This window comes from Branchiostoma belcheri, unplaced genomic scaffold (genome assembly GCF_001625305.1).
Source record: "Branchiostoma belcheri isolate BF01 breed outbred unplaced genomic scaffold, Haploidv18h27 scaffold170, whole genome shotgun sequence".
NCBI lineage: Eukaryota > Metazoa > Chordata > Leptocardii > Amphioxiformes > Branchiostomatidae > Branchiostoma > Branchiostoma belcheri.
This window is the reverse complement of record NW_017803158.1, coordinates 524259-534483: the sequence shown is the minus strand read 5'-3', so window position 1 is coordinate 534483 and position 10225 is coordinate 524259. Positions and strand designations below refer to the sequence as shown.

The window sequence follows — 10225 nt, the reverse complement described above, 5'->3', positions numbered from 1 at the left end:
TCCCAGTAGTCGCTGGACATACTTGAAGTAGGAGGTAGGCTGTCGGCCTCGCCTGCGTCTGCCATGAGAGGGCACGTAGAGGGCGTACAGTCTAACAGGTTCATCCTCAGACATGCGCAGGATGTGTCCCAGAAAGTTCAGCTGTCTCCGACGCACATGCTGAATCAGCGGACTAGTTTGGGTCAAGTTGTAAATGCTGTCGTTTGTTACCCGGTCACGCCTTTTGATGTTCAGCATAATACGGTAACACGAAGTAGCAAAGGAGTTGATTTTGTTCTCCATGTCCTTCGTGATTACCCAAGACTCACAACCATAGGACAACACTGATACACATGAGGCTTTAAAGAGCTTTACTTTAGTGGCAGTTGGGATGCACTCACTCCTCCAGAGATGCTCTAGTTTCCAGAAAGCAACCCATGCCAAAGCTCTGCGTTTCTTAAGGTCGTTACTGCTAGAGGCCATCATGGAGCCAAGGTATCTAAAATCTTGCACCTGTTTGATAGGTTCTCCATAAACCTGCAGTGACTGACCCGGGCCAGTGTTGTAGCACATGTACTCAGTTTTCAGTACGCTGATCACAAGGTCCAGTTCAGCGGCAGCTGAAGAAGTTTTTGTCAGTTGTTCTTGTGCTCTTCCGCATGTGGACTCTAAGAGAGCGATGTCATCAGCGAAGTCCAAGTCGTTGATCTGCTTTGCTGGGTGCCTTCTGGATGCTCTGGGGTGGGTCACAATCCCCGAGTCACTGTCTGCAGTGGCTCTCCTCAGAAGGTAGTCGATGAGGATGATGAAAAGAAAAGGTGCCAAAAACATCACCCTGAAGCACTCCGGTAGACACACAGAAATGTTCTGACACTTGCCCTTCAACCAAAACCACACTTTTTGAGTTCTTGTACAGGACACTGATGGCATCTACAACAGCTTCAGGAATGCCGTAATGGCGAAGTACAGCAAACATCATCACCCTGTCAATCGAATCAAAAGCTTTTTTGAAATCGATGTACCTACAGCTGAACCTTGTTTGTTTTTTCTTGCAGATTGGTGGGGAGAGTGGACCCTCTACGTCAGAGCGTACTTCCAGCAGAACAAGGACGATGCCACGGGTTTGGAAGAACGTTACCCGGACAATGAGGTTGTGATGGCCCTGCTGGAAGACAGGTTCTTCTGGCCCTTTGTGTGTTGGTACTGGAAAATTTCCAATGATCTCCCACACACCCTTTACACAGCTGTAGGCTATGGCATAGAATACGGCATTACAAGTGACTATATGGAGTCACACGGTCTATCAGCATACAGCGAGGTCTTTTCTCCATGTTGAACGCGCTGGAGGCACTACGGAACAAGACGGAAGGACTTCCGAATAATGGCAACACAAGGCTAGCGCTGACGTTGAGGCCCTGGTAAACCTTTTCCCATACCTGGAAGGATTGACAGAGTTCTATCTCGTCGACTGCAAAATTTCTCCGGACGCAGCAACAATTTTGGCTGGACAGCTACACCTGCTGCATACGCTGACAGACTTGAATATGAAGAGTAACAAGATAGGAGATGAAGGGGTAGAAGCAATTGCAGAGACCTTTCCTCACTTGAAAACACTCCAACTTTTAAACCTTGAAATGACCTCAATAACAAACGTGGGAGGGCGGGCCGTGGCCAGTAGCCTGGTCCACCTGCAGCAGCTACAGGAACTCTTCTTACAGAAAAACGAGCTGGAGCTCAGTGTCTCTGCGCTGGCAAAGGCGTTTGTCAATATGACGCGACTGGAACATGTCTTCATGTGGCCTGTCTCGTGCAGGTCCCTTCCCAAGGCGGCGAAACAGATACGAGACGCTGTCAACACGCTTGCGGGGCAGGTGACACTTCGCGGGGGAACTCCGCTGTATGACAGCTCTAGTAACACAGGCGGTACACAGCAGGGAGTGGACGCAGCATGGCGTCGAGTTGAAAATGAACTAACATCAGGAATAGTCATATCAAACAGGCAGTTAAAGGTAGAAATCAGGTTGTTGGTCCCTAGTACTGGACACTATCCACCCAGAGACTAACATACGATTTCTTGATTCCCTTGCGACCGAAATTGACCAGTCAGAAGTGATTCATAACGTCACAAATCACTGCAGGTCTAGGATCAAAAGCGCCCCCAAAAGGCAAAAAAAAATATAGTAATAGGAGCAGCTTGGAGTCAACATATCGTTGTGGTACTTCATTCAACTGCTAGAGGCCGCTTTTGCTCTAGGCACGTCACCCTCGTAATGTGCCAAATTAGGGTGAAGCAGGAGAATGATACCCAAGACACCAATGGTACAGTCCAGCGTGTCCCTGGCACATATCCCTTGGAAACCAGTGAGCATGAATGATATGCTTTAGACCAAATGCCGCACGGATATAAGAAATTCAAAGTCGTTGTGAGAAAGCAGTTATCTTCGCACAAAGCAGGGACAAAAAAAAGCTCTGTACATTTCATGAGATTTCAAGAGGGAATAATAATGTAATAATGATGAAGATATACAACATGTAGTGGGGTAAGCCTTATGTAAACACTTTATATGTCTTCACAAAAGCTGTAACATATTGCGCATAAGGCTAACAAGGAAAGTCCTAAGAGGTTGGTTACTCAGAAGTGCGAGAAACGGAGTCCAGCATTTTCTCCTTCTTTCTTTATGTAAAGACTGCTGAACACTTTTCGCACAGATGAACATGCCTGTCCTTAGTGCCGAACACTTGCCACGCAGGTTGACATGACTGTCCTTAGTGCTAAACACTATCCATACAGGCTAATATGCCTGCCCTTGGTGCTGAACACTTTCCATACAGGCTAATATACCTGTCCTTAGTGCTGAACACTTTCCATACAGGATTACACACCTGTCCTTGGTTCTAAACACTTTTTACACATGTAAACATACCTGTCCTTGGTGCTGAACACTTTCCACACAGGCTAATATGCCTGTCCTTGGTACTAAACACTTTCCATACAGGATAATATGCCTGTCCCAGGTGCTGAACACTTTCCACACAAGATAGCATGCTTGCCTTTGGTGCTGATCACTTTCCACACAGTTAACATGCCTGAACACTACCCACATTTAGGATACTGGTTTCTTTATTATTATTTCAAAAGAAATCTCTCATATCAACTCTTCAAATTGTTGTAGAATACTTGTAAAATACTTTGAATGAAAACAAGCGTATAAAGCACGTAGACTGATAGACACTTTCCACGTCCCTTTTATTTCTATTTCATAATTGGCTCCACAGAGAATTTGCATCATTCAGACAATAGCTGAGAAGTTTCAATAGAGAATATAAATGTGGGGAGTGGGGAAGCACGGTCCAAATCACGAACTAACCTGCAGTTTTAGAACAAGCTGCTAGGGGGACAAAACTTACACCACTTATTACTGACAAGAAATGTTATCCGTCACCAAAAATCCAAGACCATAGCATGTTCAGGTCAAAAGATACAAAAACCGGAAGTTCTGCTGCAGTACCAAGGTCATCCACCAGGAGGCCAATATTTGACCTTGACCTTTGTCTTTCTAAGATCTACCAACATACCAAATATCATCATAATCCATTAAGGGGGCACACCCCAGTTTATTTGGGGCCTCTTTTCGAAGCTGCACACCCTCAAATCTAGCGACCGTCTCTGGCGTGGAATAATTCGGAAGGAGAATAACTGTATATGGGACGAAAGGGTATCTCTTCAGCTACAAGACAAGCTGAGTTTGGTTTCTTCAACCTTTTTAAGTTTGGTAAAATCAACGGAAAAAACATTATTTTCACTCCAAAATTAATGCCCAAAATTGCGAATTTTCGCGTAGGATAATCCCACAAAAAAAAATTTTCCGGCAGAAATGACTGATGCTGGCAGAAAGACCCAAGCCTTGACTATACCCGAGTAAATTATAAAGAAAATTCTAGTACTGTAATTTTCTAAACAGTCCACGGCGCGAGGGGTTGCAAATCCACCCCTACGAAGCCACAGAGCGAAAACTAGGTCAAACGGGCGGATTACACTTGGCGCGCAAGGATACCCGGAAGTAAGGTTCGGAGCCAAAAGAAATTTTCACCCCAAAATCACCATTTCTTACACTCTTCAGCCATGTTAATGTTTAATGATACTTCGTGGCAGTTTATAAGAAATGTCACCTCAAACTTGGACCCTCAAAACCCTTTCGTCACTTTTTTACAACGGACTATCACGGACCCCGGTCGCGGAAGAACTGGGGTGTGCACCGTAAAAGCGTTATGAAGTTATGCTGACTACAAATGTGCGGAAACACAAACACACACACACACAAACACACACACACACACACACACAGACACGCCAAAAACAATACCTCCATTTTTCATGGAGGTAACAACAAAAGAGAAAAGCAAAAAAGGGAAAATCGTAAAAAAAATTAAAAAAACAAAAACAAAAGGGAAAAGGCAGCAAAAAATGATAAAAGGAAAAACAATAAAAATGAAAAATCGCAAAAACGAGAAAAAAAGAAGAAGAAAGGCCATGAAAATAAAAGAGAAGAAGAAATACATGCCTGCACATCCACAGTACATCTATAAACAGCTTATATAACTTACGTGGTTTGTACACAATTGGCCATACACATCTATGTCTGAAGCCTGTAATCACGTCACATCAAAACACATCACATAATTCATATCTTTAAATATGTACATGTATATGGTGACAGGAGCCTAAATGCCTACTATGAAATTGCAATATTATGTAACCCAACACCAGTTACTATGGTGACAGACGTCAACAAAAGAGGCCATTGGCCAGGTCAAAGGTTAGTGTTTGGAACAGAAGAAGAAGAGGAAGAAGACATGGAGCAAAAACAATATGTTTTCCTTCGGTAAACATAAATATTTGGTCTGGGAATGTAAGAACATCGTTTTGGTTGGAAAGTCTTTTGCGCAGCCGTGAACCAACTTTGAAGCGAGGGAAATACCTTGTTGATGAGCCCGGCACGTTTGTTCTGTATCTTGGAATTGTTTTATCAAACCAAACGTTTCAGTAGTGGACAGTAGTCCAACACCCTACACCGCACCCCTGCAGCTTTCTACGACTCTGGGGTCTCCCCAGGGGGCTACCTCCCTGAGACTCTCCTATGCTACTCCTTCCCCCCTGTACCCCATGTGTACCCTTCAGTGTGTTATGTTACGTAATAAGGCTATCCTACATGCCCAGAATTGTTTAGAGAAGCCCATGCTACCCCCCCCCCCATGTTTTGAATGGGATAACCTTGAGAATACGGGGAGGTAAACGTGTGTGCGGGGTTCTATTGGTGCGTGTGGGGGAAAGGGTGAAGTGCAAGTTGAAATTGGAGACGGAGGAGGACAGACCAAGTCAAATTTATGGTTCATCTGAAATGATGTATGCATATCATTACTAATTTTACAAATCTTCTTCAATTTGATATGTCCTATTACCTTAATTTGTATCAGTCGAAGTATTGTTCAATGTTCATGACAATATTAGTTTCTTGCCAAGAATCTCAACTTTGGTCACATTCACTATTGTGCACTATCGATACTCATCCTTTATGTCAAGCCTCATGCTTATGTACACACAAGGGTCATAAATGACATCACTAGTACTATTATTATCCTTCTGTATCTTCTATATCTGTATCTAAGTACTTGGATACTCTATTACTCCACTAGCTTTCGTATAATTAATATACAAATGCTATTCTTCCTGACATTTTAAAAAGAAACACCTCACGTTATATCTCACAGCTACATTTCCAAACTTTCAGACGTTATTTGACTTGTTCTGTCCTAAGAAGAGAAGTGGGCACAGTGAGGGATAGTGTGGGTGTGTTGTTGCGTGTAAAATGTGAACTTCTTTTTTTCTTCTTAATTTCCCAGTAAACAAAGGATCCCACGTGGTCACTGCTGCAGGAGCGCTGTCTGAGGGCCCAGCAGTAGGGTGGGGGACTAACGCCGTAAGGAAACAAAAAAAATTCGTGGGGTATTTAGAGGTATTGGTTGCTTTATTGGTCAAACATTACCCGTGCAATCGCAGGATTTTATAGCGCTGGATTTATGCAGGGTGAACAATCGGTTTACAGTCACATAAGAATCAATCAATAATCACAAACAGTCACGTAATACACATGATACACAAAACATATTTGCTTCACACACTTTTGTGGAACTGTCACAAGGGTCTGTGCGGCTGCCATTCGGCGCCACAAGGTGACCTAAATACCGTTCCCCAACCGAAGGTGTTGTGAATTTCTTTCTTGATTCGCAGCTGATTCCATTGTCACTTCCTCTCAGCCTGTGTGGGGATTATTTTCATCTCAAAATTTACATTCCTTCTGTACAAGTAACATTAACTACTCAGTGAAACCTCTAAAACTGAAATAGATTGACGTACTTCAATGTACTTGACCAACACAGCCTGGATGTCACAAATACTGTAATTATAATACAATCAGCTGTTATCCACCTTAAACAAATCCACGCGAAGGCCACCGTGTCAACTGTAACCCTCATTCAGGTGTAGGGACTAACACGGTCATCCTACTAGGAAAGTCTGTATCTGTATATCTGTACATGAATCTGGATCCGATTTCAAATAAAGATCACGAGTGATTGCCATAGAGAGAGAATACAATCAGCTGTAGTAACGCGATGCTAGCCATGGCAGCAAACCGCTGCGAATATTTCAGTACTTTAGAACATTTTCACCACGTGTGCTGCGCCGCCACCACACTACGTAAACACAGGCAAACGCGAGACATAAAAGAAGGGCAATCCTACCTCTTGTCGGTTCTGCAGGACCTGCAAAAGATTGTTTTATGTTATTATCAATTCTAATTGCCGTCCAAATCCGTTTAATAGTTCTTATATTATCAGGAAAGTCTTCTTCTGCGGACGCCTCCGGCCACGGCCCAGCCCCAGCTGGTAGGCGGGGTTGTTTGCAAACAGCACCGTTGCTTAGCAACTGACCTTAGATGACCTCAACTCATCACTTGCTCTAGAACACGGTATACTAATGTAGATGACACAATATTTCATATCAAAGTTAAATGTGGAACACCTAAAATAAAGTGATTTTGATCTGTCAAAAAATGTTACTGCAAACAGAAAAAGGTCTGCTGATTTTAGGGAGTTCATCACCTTGCTGTCGACAACGCCGTTGCCAAGTAAAAATATGGTGCCCTCAGATGATATCAAGTTCAGTATGTGTAACCTAAACGTTAACGTTAAAAAAAGGAAAACATTAATTGATGGCTTAGAAATGTTTGGAGGCGAACACGTTTGTGACGGATGCCTTCCCTCCTGTACGGCATATGCATATCAAGCCATCGAGGAATTACCCTGGAATCCAGAACTCGTTTTCCGGGCCGCAAGAGCCCTTCGCCCGCTGATGTAAATTACCGCTACGGGGGAGTCTAGCCCGGGGGGAGTTTGGCTGGCCCTACATCGTAAAGGGCCGGACAAACCCCTCGGGCTCAACTCCCCCGTAGCGCTAATTTAGGCAGGCGGGCAAAGGGCTCTCGGCTGCCGAAGGAAAACGGCTAACGGCCCGATACTAGTTTTGGCATCCAGGGTATCGAGGAATAGCAAACATGGGGAGGGGGGTATCGCAATGTAGTGCAGTTTGGTACAAACTTATAGCCTCAATACCAAAATGCTGCATTGTGCAGTGAGCTAAGACATAAAACACTCCTTCTGGCAGTCCTCTGCAATCAAAGATGGCACTTCTTAGTTACAAAATATATAATGGCGTTACAGTTATATGTGGCAAATGTAGGTCTTGATACACACGTAGGTCATGTTACAGGACTAACTGTAACAATGTAGCAACACGTACGTTTGACCGGGCCTGAGAGTGATCACTTTTTGAAAAAGCAGCAAAAGAAAGCGAAATCTTACCATTGTGGTGCATGTCGTTGCTGTATTAATTGCTGCGGGTTTACACTGTTTTGTGTGAGCCTTTATCTGTCGTGAAGACTCGTGTTTTATTTGATGGTTTACGGAGAAGTCATTGCCGGTCGATTCGGCCCCGTCGGTGCATGTTGTTAGACATGGCGGCGCTGTCAACAACTGGGTTACCTAGCAACGTCTCCATCATTGTAACATGGAGGAAAACAACGCCACCTTGTGACGTCATAAGGAACGGTGGTTTTGTAACGTTACAACTGAATGTTGCCAAAATAGCATTGCTTTGTACAATAAAATACGATAGACTGCAGAAACTATCCTTACATGCTACATTGTCGATGTCCCCTGAATCGAACTGCTACTAGTAGTTATAATGATGATGCCTTGTTCCAGAACAATTAAACGGGATTTAACAATATCAAACGGGACGAAAAACGTAATGAATACTTCCCCTTGAGGTATTTTTATAACCGCCCTACTATCTGCTGTGGAGAGGGCCACTGTAATGTACTACGTGTTTATGTGGTTAGACTACGAAGTTAACCTAACATTACCCAAAGTTTTTGCTGTTTTGACACTATTGGTCAACTAATCATTTTCGACGAAACGTGTTCAATTTCATTGCTCCCAGAATTACGTGTGTTCTTCCGTGTTATCTTTCAAAATGTGCTGTGAGTTGTTTCTCTGACCCTCGGATAGGACGTTGAATGGAGGTCCCGTGTTTGGGAGAGCCAGACCCCACGCACTTATCGAAAAGAGTAGGGGACCTTCCCGGTTGACATCTTTGAAAAGGTGAAAGTCACCTGTTATGTCAATCCTTCCACAAATGTGGTAAATCTTAATAAATAAATAAATAAAAGGATGACAAATTGCAATGTAATCTTTGTGAGGAAGAAGTGGCTAGCCAAGGCTGTGTCCCTTGTGAAGAGTTCTTATGCGATGAGTGTGCCTCTGCCCACCATCGTGCCAAACGTCAAGGTCACTGTCAGTCTGTCCAAAACACGAGGACGACAAGTTGAAATTCTACTATGAGACATGCAAGTGCCCCATCTGTTGGGATTGCTGGGTACTGCAGCATGATCACAAATATGGCTACCTGACAGACACCGTTGGCAACGTCCGGGCAGAGATCAAAGAAAAACTGGACGCTGCTGGGCGGAACATGGCAAAATATCGCGTGACAAGGCCAGTACCGTAGCCAAGAAACAAAGTGAACTGGATACCAGGAGTAAGAAAGCCACAGAGGACATTGATGCAACTGCAGAGGAAGAGATCATTCGAGTAGTAGCCATGCCAGAAGCAAGCAAACCGAACTGAAAGGAAAATTGCACAACAGCCCGTTCAATCAGCTCTCTGCTACAGCAGACAGTGTTATGAGAACAGACAGTGTCTGACCACCACAGTTGACTTCTCACAGAGACAGTTACAACTTGACACTTGTTTGTATTGTGCATCGGGCCTTTTGTATGAAGCCTGTGCCTTTAGGGAGCCCCCGAACTTTCACCTACCCCTATGCACCTACGTATACAACTATGGGCCAAAACCTATCCACCAATCAAAATCCAGACCATCACACTTCCAGAAGTTAACCTAAAAAACTTTGAAGCCCTTGTAGTACCGTACATAACCGCCAAGAGGACCACAATCAAATTTGACCCTCCGTTTTCCTAACCCTACAAAACTACTAAATTCTATCATGATTCATCCACGGCATCTGGAGTTATCTTGTTCACCGACAAATACCACTATGGTAACGCAGGATCACAAGGCCCATTCTCGAACTTGACATTCCTTTCCCACCCACTAAATATTATCTTGATCCATCCACAGCGTTTCGAGTTCAAAAACCAACAAACGCAAAGGGTTCACTGCAATAACGTGCCATAAGGCCCGTTCATGAACTAACATGTAGCCTTAGTCCCCATAACAATAACTAATAATAATAATGAACATCCATCCATGGCTGCAAGTGTCGTGCCACCTACACGTCACTCAACCGTATCCAAACAAAATAAACATGGCTTCTGGCGAAGGTAGTAATTACGTCAATCGCGACGTGCATAAACATAAACACTATAAGTCATTCGTCTGGTAAATAAATGCAGTGTACGTTCAGACGCCGCTGCCGCCGGCTGTGGCCGGCAGTGCCAAACATGTTAGTTGCCGGAGCTTATTGAAAGGAGGAAGGAAGCTTGTCATTGATGCTTTCAGATCTGCGGATAGGTGAGTGACAAATCGTTTCTTAAATAAAAGGTTTGGCTACAGGTAAACGGCATGTATGTAAGAAGTGCGAAGAGACACGCAGCCGTATTCTTCT

The 10225-nt window shown here is 43.9% G+C and overlaps 1 pseudogene; it reads left to right on the top strand.

Annotated features, from left to right (window-relative positions):
* LOC109466877 overlaps window positions 1–2258 on the top strand; it is an 8487-nt pseudogene extending 6229 nt beyond the window's left edge.
* Window positions 2259–10225: the final 7967 nt, after the last annotated feature.